This window comes from Miscanthus floridulus, chromosome 6 (assembly GCF_019320115.1).
Source record: "Miscanthus floridulus cultivar M001 chromosome 6, ASM1932011v1, whole genome shotgun sequence".
Taxonomy (NCBI): Eukaryota; Viridiplantae; Streptophyta; class Magnoliopsida; order Poales; family Poaceae; genus Miscanthus; species Miscanthus floridulus.
The window spans coordinates 84,270,761-84,290,208 of record NC_089585.1 but is presented as its reverse complement, the minus strand read 5'-3'; the positions used below and the strand labels follow the sequence as shown (position 1 = coordinate 84,290,208).

Here is a 19,448-nt window from a genome sequence, read left to right as displayed (position 1 = left end):
GGCTCGGGGTTCCCATCGCTTTCACTGCTGATGCCTCTCTGCTTTGCGCCGCGCTGCTTCTGCCAGGTACGGCGGCGGATCTAGGCCAGGCGGTCAGGTTTAGGGCGACGCCGCCCAGCGCCAGCCATGCCCGATGGGGAGGAGATGGAAGACGGGGATGCGGCACTGGGATGCGGAGGAGATGGAAGACGGGGAGATGGGGAGGCAGAGGAGATGGGGATGCGGCACTGGGATGCGGAGGAGATGGAAGACGGGGAGATGGGGAGACGGAGGAGATGGGGATGCGGCACTGGGATGCGGAGGAGACGGGGATGGGAGCCGACGGAGATGGAGAGGTGGATGCAGATGGGTGTGCTTCCTCCGTCCGTGACGGAGAGGATAAGCCTCTGGAGATATTTTTTTCTTTCCACCGGTTGTTTCTTTTTTTTACTTTTTTATTCATGGTATGGAAGACAGGAACGTGATGGATAGATGGTTGTAGCACTTTAGTATAGATAGTAGGAGCTAAAACAACATCTATTCTAATACTCCTTTTAAATGCTTCGACTTCCTCTATCGAGGGACGGAGGGAGTAGGAGTCTAGGGAGTCGGCATAGTCAATCATTTTCATTTGATCATTTCCTAGCTATTCCAGTGTCCACCAGAATCCAGAACCGGACGAGCCGAAGCACGATAAACAAATCCTTCCTGTGGGCCTGCATGCGCAAGCACAGCACGGTCGATTAACATTACAGTGTACGTATCTTTATTCTTTGTTGTCATGCATGTCGCGTCACTGAAACTAGCGTCACTGAAACTACTGCCACCCCACGCAGCCACGCTTTGTGTGGTGTGGGGCGAGGTGAACGCTAGCGTAGTACTTGCGTCAAAAATTGGCGGACATCGACCACTGGATATTTTTTGCCTGCTGGTCTGGATGGCTCAAAATATTCCTCACTCTATTTCTACTATTTACTAAACGTGAAGGCGTGCAGATCGCCCTCTTATATTCGTGGTTCGCGAATCACGATGGTGACCTTTCGGGGACTGCTAGCTAGCCTTCTCCCATCGCATTAGTAGTGTTACACTGTTACCTCAACGCCTGAGGGAGAGGGACCTCTCAGTTAAAGCCCGTTCGGCTGGAGCTGCCTGGGCAGCCCTCTCTATTTACGTAAATCAGTCAGCGTCAGCGGTACTTCTTTCTCGCATAAACGAACTAAGCCCTTGTTTAGTTTCATCAACTTTGCACCTCCAAATTTTGCACAGTGCAAGATTCTCTACCACATTACATCACATCAAATCTTTGAATACATGCATGGAGTATTAAATATAGGTAAAAAAAATAACTAATTACACAGTTTGGTTGTACTTTGGGAGACGAACGTTTTGAGCCTAATTAGTCAACGGTTGGACAATTATTATCAAATATAAACGAAATGCTACAGTACCACTACCGAACAGGCTGTCTCTCTGCACTGCACTGCACTGCACCACCAGTGGGTTGGCTACCGAACAGGCTGTCTCTCTGCACTGCACTGCACCACCAGTGGGTTGGCGAAATGGCGACTAGGTCGTGACTCAGCCCTTTCCACTTGCATGTGGCGCGGACCACCCTTGGGGCCTTGGCTGGCTGCACTCGACCCCTCAGGCCTCAGGACAAATAAACCGCGCTCGTCATGTGCAGTAACAGTAGTGCGTACATCAGCACCTGCTGCATCAGGTCAGGCAACGCAGGCGGCGTGTGATCTACTCGGAGCCCAGAGCAGCCAAGGCACAAGGCAGGGTGCATTGCATGGCCTATTGGCCTCACGCGCCGGGCAGTGAGGCCCTAGTTGATTTGATTCTGCACCTCTGCAGGGGCATGGCCGTATGGGCGCGCACTTGTGACTTGTCACTTGTGGTGAGTGTCGTGTTTTCAGCTCCTCCGAGACAGCCAAGCCAAGCAAATTAAAGGGAAAGGTGTCCAGATGTGCACAAGAACGACAAGGAGTAGCATGCTGAATGCCTGGATGGATGAATAATTACAGTTCTCTACCGACGCAGGATGGAATACATACTGTATATGCTGCTGCTATCGGATATGCATGTATACAACTTTTGGCGAGACGATGGTGGGGATTAGTACGTTATTGCAGGTAGCTTTCGTAGGATAGGGTTCCGGCTCTCTCTTGCATACTTGCATTGTTGCTCTTCCGCTTTGTCCTGTCGGCCCTAATCCAACACCGCTTTGCATACTCGACAAAACCAATCATGCAACCTTTTTCTGCATTCTTCACAATCAAACTACTTCAGGACTTCACCAACGCTAGGGTGGTCCGCTCGAAGAAATTTGAAGGAATCTGGATGAATTTGTTAGAGCGTGAATACTGAACAGTGGTTTTCATCCATGCCCAGTAAAAACCGGCTGGTCTTTGTACCAGCCGAACGGCGCTGTGGGCACGGGAGGGACAGGAAAGTGTGGTACGTTACCATGGTAGTCTTCTGAAGAAAAAGGCTGTGATCCATGAGAGACTAATAAGAGGATGATATGTGGAAAAAAGGTACTGGACCCACATCCAAGACCATGAATCATGCGTTGTAGATCTTGTACTCTGATGATGTCTTAGTTTGCATGTCACACTCTCGGTTAGAAATTTAGGTAAATTATGGCACATTTAATTTACTCCATAAATTAGCAATGATATGTCACAAATATGTACAATGATGATATTGTCAAATTGCATATGGCTACCGCGCTAGCAACATGGCCATATTGACCATATAAAAAATGCTAATGCTCAGGAGCGGCGTCCATCCGTCCGGACGCCGTTTTCCGGATTGCGCGTTACCAGCGTAACAAGCCTGCTTTCTCTTTGTGTCTCCTCGTCTCTTTCTCTCAAAAATATCTCACATTCCCATGCTCGTCCATTGCGTGTTGTTGCACCGTGCACTAGCTGCTGCCGTCTTCCCCGCAGCGCACCCCATCCCGCGCCCGTGTGGCTCCCCCATCCAGTGCTGCGCTCCCATCCCGCGCCGAGCCCCCTCCGTCGCCGCGTCGCGCTCCATCCCCTGCCGCACCCACTCCAGCTGCGCGCCGTGTCCCGTCCCCCACACGTGCTGAGATGCTGCTGAGGTGCTGCCGACACTGCCGTTCCCCACCTGAAGGTCGTGGCCGTTGTCGACGCCGTGGCCACCACGACGCGTGACCTCACCAAGGAGATGTTGTGATGAAAGCGCATGTTGCAAGTGTTTCGTACATTTCAGAGGTATGTTGCAATTGTTTCATATGGATGTTGCAAAAGAAGATCAGGGATATTGCATATGTTGCAAGTGTTTCAAAAGGATGTTACAAGTGTTTCCGAGGTGTTGTTCAAAATATTTTATCTGTTCCAGACGTATGTTGCAAGCGTTCCGATCTGTATGTTGCATATGTTTCACACATTTATTGGAACAATATGTTTCAAATGTTTCAGTTGTTTCAGTTTTATGTTGCAGTAAGTGTTTTCATGTTGCAAGTTACAAGTGTTTTATCGGATGTTGCATATGTTTCATACATATGTTGCTAGTGTATGTTCCAGATGTTTCATCTGTTTTATACGTATGTTGCATTCATGTGTTTTATGTTGCACACATTTCATGTTGTTCGCAGAGTTAGGGGGCGCGAGGAGTGATGGTGGCACGGTCCGGGCGTGGCGAGCTAGGTGCCGGCGGTCGGGGTTGTCGCAGAACCGACCAATTTATAAGAGTACAAGTACAATGGCAGCCCGCAAGAGGTTATACTGTCATACTTGAACCCATATAAACCCGGTAGTCCGTCGAGTACCACGACGGGTCTCGATAAACGATTTACAACAACCAAGATCGTACAAGATTCAACATACATGCCACATATTACATAAAGTTCACAGATACATTTCGTCATCAGAGTATGAATAAAAGTTATTACAAACCAAGTTTGATAAATAAAGCGGAAGCAAATAAGTTCGAAGATAAAGTTTCCAACGTAGTTTGATACAGTGCCAAGTAAGATGACAGTCCACAAAAGCAAGGATAGGATTTAATAAAGAAGCCTGCCCAAGGCTTACTCCTTATCCACAGCGGGATAGAAGCAACTCTTGCAATAACCATGATACACAGTGCCATCTGCAACAATGGGAAAATAAACCCTGAGTACGAGAAGGTACTCAGCTAGACTTACCCGTCATGAACCAGAAATAAAATGACTTCAAGGATTATGCAAGGCTGTATAAGTGGACGTAACTTGACAACATTTTGCGAAAAAGGCAATTGACCCATTGTACAATTATGATTCCTTTATCAAGTTAATTATAACTATCCATTTCTAGATTCGCAAACTATCCTGTGCCAAACATGTGGTATATCCTTTAGAAGCATACAATAGTAACCATAGCAGGTATTGTAATTCCATATTCATCCGAACCATTATGTTTCATAACACAGTTACTACGATGTTGGAGCTAGTCAAGTTTCTCACTATCCGGAAGAGACGGCGATTTGAATCGATTTCAATAAGCTGGGAATTTATTCCTAACACAAACCTAGGTCTACCAGCCACGATAGCCTTAGGTCACCTTTGGTACAACTCAGGTACACATTTCATGGGTCCGTACCACGCCGCACAATCTAGAACACCAGATGCCAGGATGCTCAGGCCAAGCCTGCCCTTGGGCTCAGTCTGATCGTTCCCCGGAAGGAGCGCACAACAGAATGGTTCCCGGCCTGAGTTGAATTACTCGGCTTCACGGTTGGAATGAGTTATCCGGCCAGCTAAGTGAGAGGCATGCGTTCAATCTTGTTAGAAGTTCCAACAACAGTACAGTCCTTGATCGACACAGACGGGGATAGATCCACACCCAAGACCTCCATGCCTTGTTGCTTCTCTATCGACCTCCCTACTGGTCTTGACTTACTTTTACCTCATGGTTCTGTTCCACGATGGCAAATATAGCCAACCGTGCTCCGGTATCCACCTATATCTCGCAGGTGATAGGACATCACCCAACTTCTACCGGTTTAAGCAGGGCTAAGCATATATTCGATCCTGGACCTATACCGGTTAAAGGTGTTATATCTGGACAAGGAATGTACATGCATCAAGTGGTTTCATTCAACTCTTATAACCTAATGCATCAATCATAAATACATAAGTAAACATTTGTAAATTACTGGGAGACTTATAATGCTCTGGGGCTTGCCTCGCAGAAAGGAAGTAGGGCGGTGGTCAGGACACTCTGGAAGCTCTTCAGGGTTCTGCTCCACGCCTTCGGGAGCTGTGGCTTGCGGATCCTCCTGCTGATTCCCTTCCTCGGCTTCTTCGAATTCCAGCAACGTGATCCCTTCCTCCGATCCTAGATGCAAGAGTATGGCATAAGTATTACGAATGCATATATGTTAACAAGTGCATCATGTTTATTGAGTAGGTGCATATCTCTTCTCGATTATTAATTAACTACTTCTACAATGCATTGACTATGCCACAAAACAATAGCAATTTGTTTTACTCATAACTGGAGTTCTACTAATCCAATTTCAGTGATCTTAGACTTTCTGGAAAGCTTATCAAATTCTCTACAACTTTGTTATTAACCATTTTTACAGTACACATCAGTTTCCACACGCAAATCCTCAAACTACAGAATCTGTCCGGAAACTATTCAACATGCAATATAAAGTAACGCTACTTCTACTTCATGTAATCATTCCAAATTTGACAACATAAAATCTACTAACAGTGTAAGCATACCAAATACATTTTAGATAATATAATGGTGAAGCCCAAACTATTTAGTTAAATGCCTTTATTATTTTATTTCGATATCTAGGTTAAATAATAAACATATATCAGATGTACTTCATAAATTCTCAAAAATTTACAGTGCTTTACTAATGCTATCAAAGGACTACTATAAAAATTTCATGTCATTTTACTAAGTAGAACATCCTATACAAAAATGACAAGGAAGCAAGGCTTGAAATAGCATAAATGGAAAATCCTATTGAAAAGTGTCAAGCAACAGATTTCCTATTTTTCTTAGCATCCATATAGTACTAGGATTACCTCCAACAAATTTCATGAATTTTGGACTCATAAATAATTTATAAAAATTCATGCAAGGATTAACTATTCATAAAAGAAAAATCTATAACTATAGATCTACACATGCACTGGTCCTCAAATTTTTACCAGAGTTCATATATGCTAAGACTAGCTTACCACAAAAATTTCATAATTTTTGGAGCACAGGAACTCTATATATAAAATAAACAAATTTGAATGCATTCAAAAGCACATTTCAAATCCCTATTTAAATCTCCAAAAATTTCTACTGTACAAGTCAAGAACATATTTTTCCTAAATACTACACTTCCTAAGGAACACAACCAAATTTATTTCACAATTTTTGAAGTTACCAGACTAGAGATCTAAAAATAACAAAACACATGAAATCAGGATTTAAATCTAAAAAGAATGAACTAGCTTTCTCTTCTTCTGTCGCTGACCGGTGGGACCCACCTGACAGGGGACCCCACATGCCAGTGAGCCATGAACAGAGCAGCGGCGCTGCTCGGCACTGCGCGGCTATGGCTCGTCGATGGCGAGCTTCGCCGGCGATGACATCTACGCTACATGACCCTCGTGACCTAGCGCACCCATTGGGATACTTGGTGGGGCTTCTTGCCGGCGCTAACTACGACGGTGGCGGCCATGGTGGCTCATAAGAGCAGGACGGCGGCACCACGCCGGTGAAGGCCATGGTGAAGTCACACGACGCACTCTACAGGACTACGGAGACTCTATGATGGTGGCTACACGACCTAAATGGCTAGAGCTGCTCCGACGAAGCACGGCCACGATAGCGGCCATGGCGGAGCTCTGGCGAGGCATCCCTGCGGCGGCGCAAGGCGAACTTAGCTTACCAACGGATTGGCTGTGGATGTGGCTATGAGGGAAGGATAGAGCAGAGGGAGGCGAAGCTTTAGGCGCGACTGATCGAAGAATGGGGTGGTGATGATCTCAAGCGAGCTCGGTGGAGCGGTGCGGTGCTTGGCTACTGCTGCGACGAGGAAAGAGGCCGGGGAAAATGAGAATGGTGAGTATGGGAGGGAGCGGGCGGACGCTGGAGTGTTGAAGGCGTGCGTCTGCCTACCTTGGCTGCGCTGGGCAGAGCGTCGGTGACGCGCGGCCACGCTCCGCGCCACGCGGCGACCACGGCCTGAACCGGTCGGCCACTGATGATGTCGATTTAGTTCGTTTCAGTGAACCAACACCGAGCCTAACGACGCATGTTCATGAAGCTATATCGGCGTAACCGTGACAAATTATCGTACCCTGCCTGAATCAAAGTTGTAGTTCAATGTACTAGCTACAACTATTGTTCAAGAATCATGTTCTAATTCCCATCCAACATCGAGTAAAATCAATCCAAAGTTGGGCTGACAGCACTGTCAGGGTACAAGACTTAGAAAAATTTCTTGTGTTGAATCATGATTTTGCTAGTTTTTGTGGGACCCATTCAAGCATGTTAGAAGCTAAATCAGTTCATGACTTAAAAATAAAAGTTGTTCCTTATGTCAAACACTACAACTTTGCTTTAGTGATTTCCTCCATGCAAGGTCTCTAACACCTAGTTCAACTTTAGTCAAACATGTCACTTTTAAATGATGATACACATCAAAGCATGGCTTAATGACCAAATTAGCCCTAGCCCTAAATACCAAAGTTGTTCATGATGATATCCTAAGCATGTTTAAGCAATTTACAAGGTCATTCAATCATTTCATATAGTAGTCACTCTTAGAGCTAGTTAGTGCAATCACATGAAACATGCCTTAAAGGCTTGATTATGAAAAGTGACTTTCATGAACCATGCTCCAATTGTGAACCTAAGCACTGCCAAAAGATTTTTGGTGACTCATATTAACCAAGTACATGTGTCCACTCATAATCATATGCATATACACATGGAGACATGAAATAACAAGAAATGTTGCATATGATAATGAAACATGCGATAACAAGCAAATGCTGCAGATGTTTCAATCAAATGTTTCAATTGTAAATGCTTGTTTATGAATGCGTGATGATCATGCTCATGTTATGCAAGGCTAACACCTGAGGTGTTACAGCCCCTCCCCCTTATAAAAATCTCGTCCCGAGATTTGCAAGACCTACCATTCTTGAAAAAAGGCAGGATAAACTTCTCGTAGATAATCTTCTCTTTCCCATGTAGCATCTTGTTCACTATGATTGTTCCACACCACCTTATAGAACTTAATAATCTTACTCCTTGTTACTCTCTCCATCTCTTCTAATACCCGAATTGGCTTTTCTTCATAGGTCAAATCCGATTGAAGCTGCACGTTGGTGGGTGCAATAGCTTCTTTAGGTACTCGAAGACATTTCTTTAACTGAGAAAAATGGAACACATCAAAGATTGCACTCATCTCTGGTGGAAGTTGTAACTTATACGCCACTTTCCCTTTTCGTTCCAAAATTTTGTATGGCCCTACATATCTTGGTGAAAGCTTCTTTTTCATTCCAAATCTTTTCACACCTTTCATGGGTGATACTCTCAAGTATACATAGTCACCCACTTCAAAAGTCAGTGGTCTTCTTCTTTTGTCGGCATAACTCTTTTGTCTTGATTGAGCTGCCTTCATATATTGTTGGATGATACGTACTTGCTCTTTGGCTTCATTGACAAAGTCAATACCGAAGTATCTCCTTTCACCGGGCTTAATCTAATTCAATGGAGTTTTGCACTTTCTGCCATACAAGGCTTCAAATGGAGCCATTTTGATACTCGCTTGATAACTGTTGTTATAGGAGAATTCAGCTAAAGGTAACCATTTCTCCCATGAACCTTTTGAAGATATAACACAAGCTCTAAGTAAATCTTCTAGGATTTGGTTCACTCGCTCTATCTGTCCTAAAGTTTGTGGATGATAAGCTGAACTTCTGATTAGCTTGGTTCCCAAAGCCTGGTGTAAGTGCTCCCAGAAACGAGCTATGAACTGTGGTCCTCGATCTGAGATTATAGTCCTGGGTACTCCATGCAATCTCATGATCTAGGAAACATATAACTCAGAGTATTTCCCCACGTGATATGTTGTGTGAACTGGTACAAAATGTGCCAACTTGGTGAGATGATCAACAATTACCCATATTGAATCGTGACCTTGTGGTGTCGTTGGAAGGCCTGTGATAAAGTCCATGCTGATTTCCTCCCATTTCCATCCTAGAATAGGCAATGGCTGAAGTAATCCAGCGGTTTTCATATGGACGGCTTTCACTCTACTGCAGTTATCACACCTAGCAACATAGGCTGCGATCTCTTTCTTCATCTTAGTCCACCAAAAATGGGTTCTTAAACCTTGATACATTTTACTACTACCCGGATGGATAGACAATTTGGATGAGTGAGCTTCATCTAAAATTTGAGTCCTTAGTTCACGGTCTTTTGGTACCACTAACCAGTCCTCAAACCATAATACACCTCTTTCGTCCAATCTAAAATGTTTGGTTTCTTGCTCTTGCATTTTCCTCTTGATGTGACTTATTCCTACATCTGTCTGCTGCAGCTCTATGATTTTACCCTCAAGTGAACAACTGATTGTGATATTGTGTAGTACAGCAGGATGTAGCAAGTTGAATCCATCTTCCAACAATGCTTCCACAGTGTTGCAATGGGACTTCCAACTGAGTGCATCGGCTACTACATTGGCTTTACCCGGATGGTAATGCACTTCTAAGTTGTAGTCCTTAATCAATTCTAACCATCTTCGTTGTCTCATGTTCAGCTCTGGCTGGGTAAAGATATACTTGAGGCTTTTATGGTCAGTATAGATATGACATACATTGCCTAGCAAGTAATGTCTCTATATCATTAATGCATGAACAACGACTGCAAGTTCCAAATCATGTGTAGGGTAGTTGACTTCATGTTTTCTCAATTGCCGAGGACCATATGCAATTACTCTCCCTTCTTGCATAAGCACACATCCCAAACCTATTCCTGATGCATCACAAAATACATCAAAAGGCTTTTCAATGTCTGGTTGTGCTAGCACAAGCGCCGTAGTCAACAAAGTTCTGAGGGTGTGAAAGGCTGCTTCTCATTCTGGTGTCCATTTGTACTTCTCATCTTTCTAAAGTAGTCTAGTCATAGGCTTAGCTGTCTTTAAGAAATCTAGAATAAACTGACGATAGTATCCTGCTAATCCTAGAAAACTCCGAACTTCATGAACCAAAGTGGGGGCTTTCCAATCCATGACCTCTTGTACTTTTGATGGGTCTACAGAGATTCCATCTTTTGATAAAATGTGACCTAAGAAAGGTACTTTGCTCAACCAAAATTCACATTTGCTAAACTTAGCATATAGCTTATGCTCCCTTAGTCTGAATAGGACAATCCTCAGATGCTCTTCATGATCTGACTCATTTTCTGAATAAATCAATATGTCATCGATAAACACGACCACGAACTTGTCAAGTTCGGGCATGAATACCGAGTTCATCAAGTACATGAAGTAGGCTGGAGCATTTGTTAGTCCGAAAGACATAACCAAATACTCGTATAAGCCGTACCTAGTAGAGAAAGCAGTTTTAGGTATATCCTCCAGTCTAATCTTTATCTGATGGTAGCCTGATCTCAAGTCAATTTTGGAGAATACCTTTGCCTTCGCTAGCTGATCGAACAAGATGTCGATGTGGGGTAATGGATATTTGTTCTTGATGGTCACAGCATTGAGTGGTCTGTAATCTACACACATTCTTAGTGACTTATCCTTCTTTTTCACAAACAAGGCTAGACATCCCCACGGAGATGAGCTAGGTTGGATAAGACCCTTGTCCAATAGATCTTGCAATTGAACCTTAAGTTCTGCTAACTCATTGGGTGGCATTCTATAGGGCCTTCTGGATATGGGTGCCGTACCTGGCACTAATTCAATCTTAAATTCCATGTCCCTATCCAGGGGTAGACCTGGTAATTCTTCTGGAAATACATCTGGAAACTCACCAACCACGGGGATATCACATATTGTGGTGGTTTGGATAGCACAGGCTAAATGTTGGGGTTCGAATTCGTGGGAGAGTGGGACTAGAAAAGCATTCCCTCCCGTGGGTTCTCTCAACATAATTGTGCGGGTGCTAGTGTCAATAAGAACACCATGATCCTTCATCCAATTCATGCCTAAGATTACACTTATCGATAACCCGGGCAATATTATCAAATCCGTGGTGTACTCCCTTCCTTGTATCAAGATGAGTACATTTTTGACTATCTTTTTGGTAGTAACAGTACCCCCTACTGAACTTATGTTAAAACCCCCTTTGCTTACTTCAATTATTTCTTGATCATGTCTAGATGCAAATGCTTGACTCATAAATGAATGAGAGGCTCCCGAATCAAATAAAACAACAACGAGATGCTTGTTGATGAGAAACATACCAGCCATGAAACCTTCTCCGGCGGGCACTTCTTCTACAGCGGTATAATGCACTTGTCCCTGACATGCCCTAGCATTCACCTGCCTCTGATTGTTCTGATTTGGGTTGCCATTCCTCTTGGGGTGGGGGCACTCCTTGGACCAATGACCTAGTTGGTTGCAGTTGAAACATGGTTGATTACTTCTGAATCCGGTGGAGCTGTCCTGATTGCCATTTCCTTTTGGTAAGGCAATAGTGAATGCCTTACGGAATGGTTTCTGTGGCCTGTTATTCTGAGCTTTAGGTGGTGGAGGCCTAAACTTGGGTGCAGGTGGACGGAATGGTGGCCTAGCTATGATAGGCGCTTTTGATTGGAAAGATCCAGATGCACCGGCCTCATATGCCCTCTTGTGACCCTTGGCAACTGTATGCATGTTGTTGTGGTTTTCTTGGGTTAAGGCATCACTAATAAACTCATTGTACGTGGCACATCTAGAATTTGCCATGGTCTTCATAAGTTTAGTACCCAAACCTTGCTTGAAACTCTCTATCTTTTTCTCTTCAGTATCCACGAAACTTGGAGCATATCTAGACAAGTTATTGAATGCGTGCATATATTCTGTGAGTGACTTTGTTCCTTGAGTGAGCCTCATAAATTCGGTGGCTTTCATGCGCATCAGGCTCGAGGGAATATGGTGTCCCCTAAAAGCCAGCTTGAACTGTTCCCAGGTAACTTGCGCATTAGTAGGTAGAGACAACAGGAAGTGCGTCCACCAGATTCTTGCTGGTCCTTGCAGCTGATGAGAAGCGTACTCCGCTTTCAGATGCTCCATGACCCTCAACAGATGGAATTTCTACTCAATGGTATTCAGCCACTCATCGGCCTGCAGTGGTTCCTCAGCCACCTTGAAGATCGGAGGCTTTGTATCCAGAAACTCCTTGAATGTACTGTGCTGATTTGGCTCGGCCCCTGGTTGATGTGGGTGGCCACGAGCAGTGTTTTGCGCGATAAGGCACAAAGCTTCCTCCATCGTCCTTTGGCTCCCTAGGAACTGGGTAAAGAACTCCTAGGCAGACAGCGGCGGTGGGGGTGGCAAGTCATCCTGGTTGCCATCCTGGCTGCCACCAGCTCCAACTCGGGTGCACGTCATCTACGAAGTTGCAACAATAAGCGATTATTGGTTGATGTCAAGAGATTGCAGACGAATTAGGTACTCATGCCAAACTGAAATTACTAGAGAAAATTCTCAAAAGCACAATAAAAACAGAGGCATAACAATTCATTCTTGCAACATGACATCACCAATTTGACCACTTATCAAGCTCATAACGCATGCAAATTTAATCGTGATTACCGACAAAGGACTGGAATTGCATTGATGTTCGTCCAAACGTGCGATTAATCAATATTACATGATAGTCAGGTTACTAATACCAAATTCGAACTACAGGTCCATTACATGAATAAAGGTGATACATTAGTTCTTCCACTAAGTACTAAGCGATCTAATCCTCATCATGATCACTATCGAGGTCAGACGCAGGATCATCTCCTTCCTCAGGTTCCACTTCTTCTTCAGGCTCCACTTCTTCTTCTTCTTCTTCCTCGTACCCTTCTAGATCCATCTCTGTGGCTCCAGGTGGGACATAAGGGTGGAGCTGATTGTTCAGTAGATGAACCTCTTCATGTAAATTATCATTGTATTCTTCCGCATTGGCCAGTTGCTGCCCCAGCTTAAACTATCGAGCTCTCAGGACATCTTCCCTAGACCAGGCTGCATTCCTTTGGTGAGTTAACCAAGTCATCTCTTCATTGAGCCTCTCAATCTCAGCGTCGTGCTCCCTCTGAAGCTGACGTCGGTCCTCGCGGGCATGACCAAGAGCACCAGACACACGTCTGAGGCTACCTTCTACTCCATCTAACACTCTCATTACTGCGAACATGGCGCTCATGAAAGGGTTATCGCTGTTCTACCCTTTTGTTGCACCAATCTCCAAGGGTCTTCCTCTTGCCTGCTGCCATGAGTCAGTGGAGGGGTTGCCCCTTGGAAAAACTCCAACCAAAGCGGTTGCCAGCTCCTAAGGAAAACGATCCATGATGTCCCTCAGGATCCCAAAGGCTACCCTGCCAGCTGCTTCTTCAGCAGTCCTGCCAGTTAACTCATAACACCAGCCTGTTCACTCAGAATCATCACCTTGGGGATAAACAATGGCCTCCACAGTAACCAAGAGACCTTCTCCCAACTGCTCATTTGCCCAGAAGTAGCGGGGTTCCATTTCATCAGGATAGCCTACATAGCTGAGCACTCTCCACAAGAGTGTAGGCATCCCAAACTCTCCAAGGAACGTGTGACGTTGATGGGTACGTGGAGCAAGCTGACGGCTGGGAGCTCTGCCTCCGGTGGACTTGCGAGCAGCCTGCTTGGTGCGTGCCATCTGCACCATTAACATGTACCCTTTGGTGAGACAATGCCATAATGGATAAGAGTTACATAACCAAGTAAGAACTTTATAAGGGGAGGAACAATGTAGTTATGTGAATGGTAATTATCATGATGCATGCTCGTTCCGTACGTCCTCACAAACTTAGGAAAAAATTGTTTCTAACGGTAGACACGGTGGCATACATACGTTCTCTCATAAATAGCATAACTAGTCGAGCTACATGTTTCGTTGTTAGTGTACCTGCATAAAATTTCATTTTAGCCCTAAACCCATAATGAAATATGCAGAATGTAATTGTAAATACTTCCATATATGTATACCCATACATATACTTCCGTATTAATCTACCCGACAATAATTTAACCCACAATTAAATACGTACCATATACACATGCAAGCATGCATACATAGCCGTACCAAAGCTAACTCTTTCCGACCGCACTCTCACATCTTGCGGTCATACACTCATCATCTTACCTTGGCGTAGAGGCATTTGATCCATACATTACCACTCAAGTGAATGGCATCCATACAATAGCACGCCGTATGGACGATGAAGTAAAAACCCCCATGTTAGTACTTAAATAGCCACCTAATAGTCCTTAATTTGGGCATAAGGAAAGTGATCATTGGCACACTTTAGATTTCAAATACCTATTATATAACTATTAGTTAATCGAGGAGGTTTTTTTTGGAAAACAAAAACTTTTGTTTTAAATACACTTGTGACAATTAACGTTAAATCTTGCTCTGATGCTAGCTGTCGCAGAACCGACCAATTTATAAGAGTACAAGTACAATGGCAGCCCACAAGCGGTCATACTGTCATACTTGAACCCATATAAACCTGGTAGTCCATTGAGTACCACGACGGGTCTCGATAAACGATTTACAACAACCAAGATCGTACAGGATTCAACATACATGCCACATATTACATAAAGTTCACAGATACATTTCGTCATCAGGGTATGAATAAAAGTTATTACAAACCAAGTTTGATAAATAAAGTGGAAGCAAATAAGTTCGAAGATAAAGTTTCCAACGTAGTTTGATACAGTGCCAAGTAAGATCACGGTCCACAAAAGCAAGGATAGGATTTAATAAAGAAGCCTGCCTAAGGCTTACTCCTCATCCACAGCGGGATAGAAGCAACTCTTGCAATAACCATGATACACAGTGCCATCTGCAACAATGGGAAAATAAACCCTGAGTACGAGAAGGTACTCAGCTAGACTTACCCATCATGAACCAGAAATAAAATGACTTCAAGGATTTTGCAAGGCTGTATAAGTGGACGTAACTTGACAACATTTTGTGAAAAAGGCAATTGACCCATTGTACAATTATGATTCCTTTATCAAGTTAATTATAACTATCCATTTCTAGATTCGCAAACTATCCTGTGCCAAACATGTGGTATATCCTTTAGAAGCAAACAATAGTAACCATAGCAGGTATTGTAATTCCATATTCATCCGAACCATCATGTTTCATAACACAGTTACGACGATATTGGAGCTAGTCAAGTTTCTCACTATCCGGGAGAGACAGCGATTCGAATCGATTTCAACCAGCTAGGAATTTATTCCTAACACAAACCCAGGTCTACCAGCCACGATAGCCTTAGGTCACCTTTGGTACAACTTAGGTACACATTTCGCGGGTCCGTACTGCACCGCACAATCTGGAACACCAGATGCCAGGATGCTCAGGCCAAGCCTGCCCTTGGGCTCTGTCTGATCGTTCCCGAGAAGGAGCGCACAACAGAACGGTTCCCGGCCTGAGTTGAATTACTCGGCTTCATGGTCGGAACGAGTTATCCGGCCAGCTAAGTGAGAGGCATGCGTTTAATCTTGTCAGAAGTTCCAACAACGGTACGGTCCTTGATCGACATAGACGGGGATAGATCCACACCCAAGACCTCCATGCCTTGTTGCTTCTCTATCGACCTCCCTACTAGTCTTGATTTACTTTTACCTCATAGTTCTGTTCCACGATGGCAAATATAGCCAACCGTGCTTCGGTATCCACCTATATCTCGTAGGTGACAGGACATCACCCAACTTCTACTGGTTTAAGCAGGGCTAAGCATATATTCAATCCTGGACCTATACCGGTTAAAGGTGTAATATCTGGACAAGGAATGTACATACATCAAGTGGTTTCATTCAACTCTTATAACCTAATGCATCAATCATAAATACATAAGTAAACATTTGTAAATTACTGGGAGACTTATAATGCTCCAGGGCTTGCCTCACAGAAAGGAAGTAGGGCGGTGGTTAGGACACTCTGGAAGCTCTTTAGGGTTCTACTCCACGCCTTCGGGAGCTACGGCTTGCGGATCCTCCTGCTGATTCCCTTCCTCAGCTTCTTCGAATTCCAGCAACGTGATCTCTTCCTCCGATCCTAGATGCATGAGTATGGCATAAGTATTACGAATGCATATATGTCAACAAGTGCATCATGTTTATTGAGTAGGTGCATATCTCTTCTCGATTATTAATTAACTACTTCTACAATGCATTGACTATGCCACAAAATAATAGCAATTTGTTTTACTCATAACTAGAGTTCTACTAATCCAATTTCAGTGATCCTAGACTTTCTGGAAAGCTTATCAAATTCTCTACAACTTTGTTATTAACCATTTTTATAGTACACATCAGTTTCAACACGCAACTCCTCAAACTACAGAATCTATCTGGAAACTATTCAACATGCAATATAAAGTAACGCTACTTCTACTTCATGTAATCATTCCAAATTTGACAACATAAAATCTACCAACAGTGTAAGCATACCAAATACATTTTAGATAATATAATGGTGAAGCCCAAACTATTTAGTTAAATGCCTTTATTATTTTATTTTGACATCTAGGTTAAATAATAAACATATATCAGGTGTACTTCATAAATTCTCAAAAATTTACAGTGCTTTACTAATTCTATCAAAGGACTACTATAAAAATTTCATGTCATTTTACTAAGTAGAACATCCTATACAAAAATGACAAGGAAGCAAGGCTTGAAATAGCATAAATGGAAAATCCTATTGAAAAGTGTCAAGAAACAGATTTCCTATTTTTCTTAGCATCCATATGGTACTAGGATTACCTCCAACAAATTTCATGAATTTTGGACTCATAAATAATTTATAAAAATTCATGCAAGGATTAACTATTCATAAAAGAAAAATCTATAACTATAGATCTACACGTGCACTGGTCCTCAAAATTTTACCAGAGGTCATATATGCTATTACTAGCTTACCACAAAAATTTCATAATTTTTGGAGCACAGGAACTCTAGATATAAAATAAACAAATTTGAATGCATTCAAAAGCACATTTCAAATCCCTATTTAAATCTCCAAAAATTTCTACTGTACAAGTCGAGAACATATTTTTCCTAAATACTACACTTCCTAAGGAACACAACCAAATTTATTTCACAATTTTTGAAGTTACCCGACTAGAGATCTAAAAATAACAAAACAGATGAAATCAGGATTTAAATCTGAAAAGAATGAACTAGCTTTCTCTTCTTCTGTCGCTGACCGGTGGGACCCGCCTGACAGGGGACCCCACATGCCAGTGAGCCATGAACAGAGCAGCGGCGCTGCTCGGCACTGCATGGCTACGGCTCATCGACGGCGAGCTTCGCCGGCGATGACATCTATGCTACATGACCCTCGTGACCTAGCGCACCCATTGGGATACTTGGTGGGGCTTCTCGCCGGCACTAACTACGATGGTGGCAGCCATGGTGGCTCAGAAGAGTAGGACGGCGGCGCCACACCGGTGAAGGCCATGGCGAAGTCACGCGACGCACTCTACAGGACTATGGAGACTCTATGATGGTGGCTACATGACCTAAACGGCTAGAGCTGCTCCGACAAAGCACGACCACGGTAGTGGCCATGGCGGAGCTCCGGCGAGGCATCCCCACGGCGGCGCAAGGCAAACTTAGCTTACCAACGGATTGGCTATGGATGTGGCTATGAGGGAAGGATAGAGTGGAGGGAGGTGAAGCTTTAGGCACGACTGATCGAAGAATGGGGCGGCGGTGATCTCAGGCGAGCTCGGCAGAGCGGTGCGGTGCTCGGCTACTGCTGCGGCGAGGAAAGAGGCCAGGGAAAATGAGAATGGTGAGCACGAGAGGGAGCGGGCGGATGCTAGAGTGTTGAAGGTGCATGTCTGCCTACCTTGGCCGTGCTGGGCAGAGCGCCGGCGATGCGCGGCCACGCTCCACGCCACCCCGATGACCACGGCCTGAACCGGTCGGCCATTGACGATGTCGATTCAGTTCGTTTCAGTGAACCAACACCGAGCCTAACGACGCATGTTCATGAAGCTATATCGGCGTAACCGTGACAAATTATCGTACCCTACCTGAATCAAAGTTGTAGTTCAATGTACCAGCTACAACTATTGTTCAAGAATCATGTTCTAATTCCCAACCAACATCGAGTAAAATCAATCCAAAGTCGGGCTGATAGCACTGTTAGGGTACAAGACTTAGAAAAATTTCTTAAGTGTTGAATCATGATTTTGCTGGTTTTTGTGGGACCCATTCAAGCATGTTAGAAGCTAAATCAGTCCATGACTTAAAAATAAAAGTTGTTCCTTATGTCAAACACTACAACTTTGCTTTAGTGATTTCCTCCATGCAAGGTCTCTAACACCTAGTTCAACTTTAGTCAAACATGTCACTTTTAAATGACGATACACATCAAAGCATGGCTTAATGACCAAATTAGCCCTAGCCCTAAATACCAAAGTTGTTCATGATGATATCCTAAGCATGTTTAAGCAATTTACAAGGTCATTCAATCATTTCATGTAGTAGTCACTCTTAGAGCTAGTTAGTGCAATCACATGAAACATGCCTTAAAGGCTTGATTATGAAAAGTGACTTTCATGAACCATGCTCCAATTGTGAACCTAAGCATTGCCAAAAGATTTTTGGTGACTCATATTAACCAAGTACATGTGTCCACTCATAATCATATGCATATACACATGGAGACATAAAATAACGAGAAAGGTTGCATATGATAATGAAACATGCGATAACAAGCAAATGTTGCAGATGTTTCAATTGTAAATGCTTGTTTATGAATGCGTGATGATCATGCTCATGTTATGCAAGTCAAGTTATGCAAGGCTAACACCTGAGGTATTATAGGGGTGCGATGGGGGCGAATTGCGCGTGCGGGGTGAGGCGAACGACCTCAAATCAAGGAGGCTAGGGTGGCCTGTGGGTGTAAGGCGAGTTGTCCGGACGTGCGGGTGCTGCAATGGGGCGGGGTGCACATGTAGGGCAGAAAAAAATAGCGGATGGGGATAGGCTGTGTGGGCGTCTAGACGTGCACGTCCGTCTGGACATCCGGGTGCTAGCACTGCCGTATAAAAAAATAAAGCAGCAAAAGTTATAGTAATATACTTAGGGCCCCTTTGGATTACATGAATAGCAAAGGGATTTTGTAGGATTCTGATTCCTATGGAAAATTTCATAAACTTCCCTTTGGTTCACTAGAATAGCAAAGGAAGTATTCCATAGGATTACAATCCTACAACTAAACT

The 19,448-nt window shown here is 43.8% G+C and overlaps 1 protein-coding gene across 1 annotated transcript in view; it reads left to right on the top strand.

Moving 5' to 3' along the window:
• Nucleotides 1–19,448, top strand: part of LOC136456236 (zinc finger CCCH domain-containing protein 8-like) — a 290,584-nt gene that overhangs the window by 56,015 nt on the left and 215,121 nt on the right. The window lies entirely within an intron of this gene.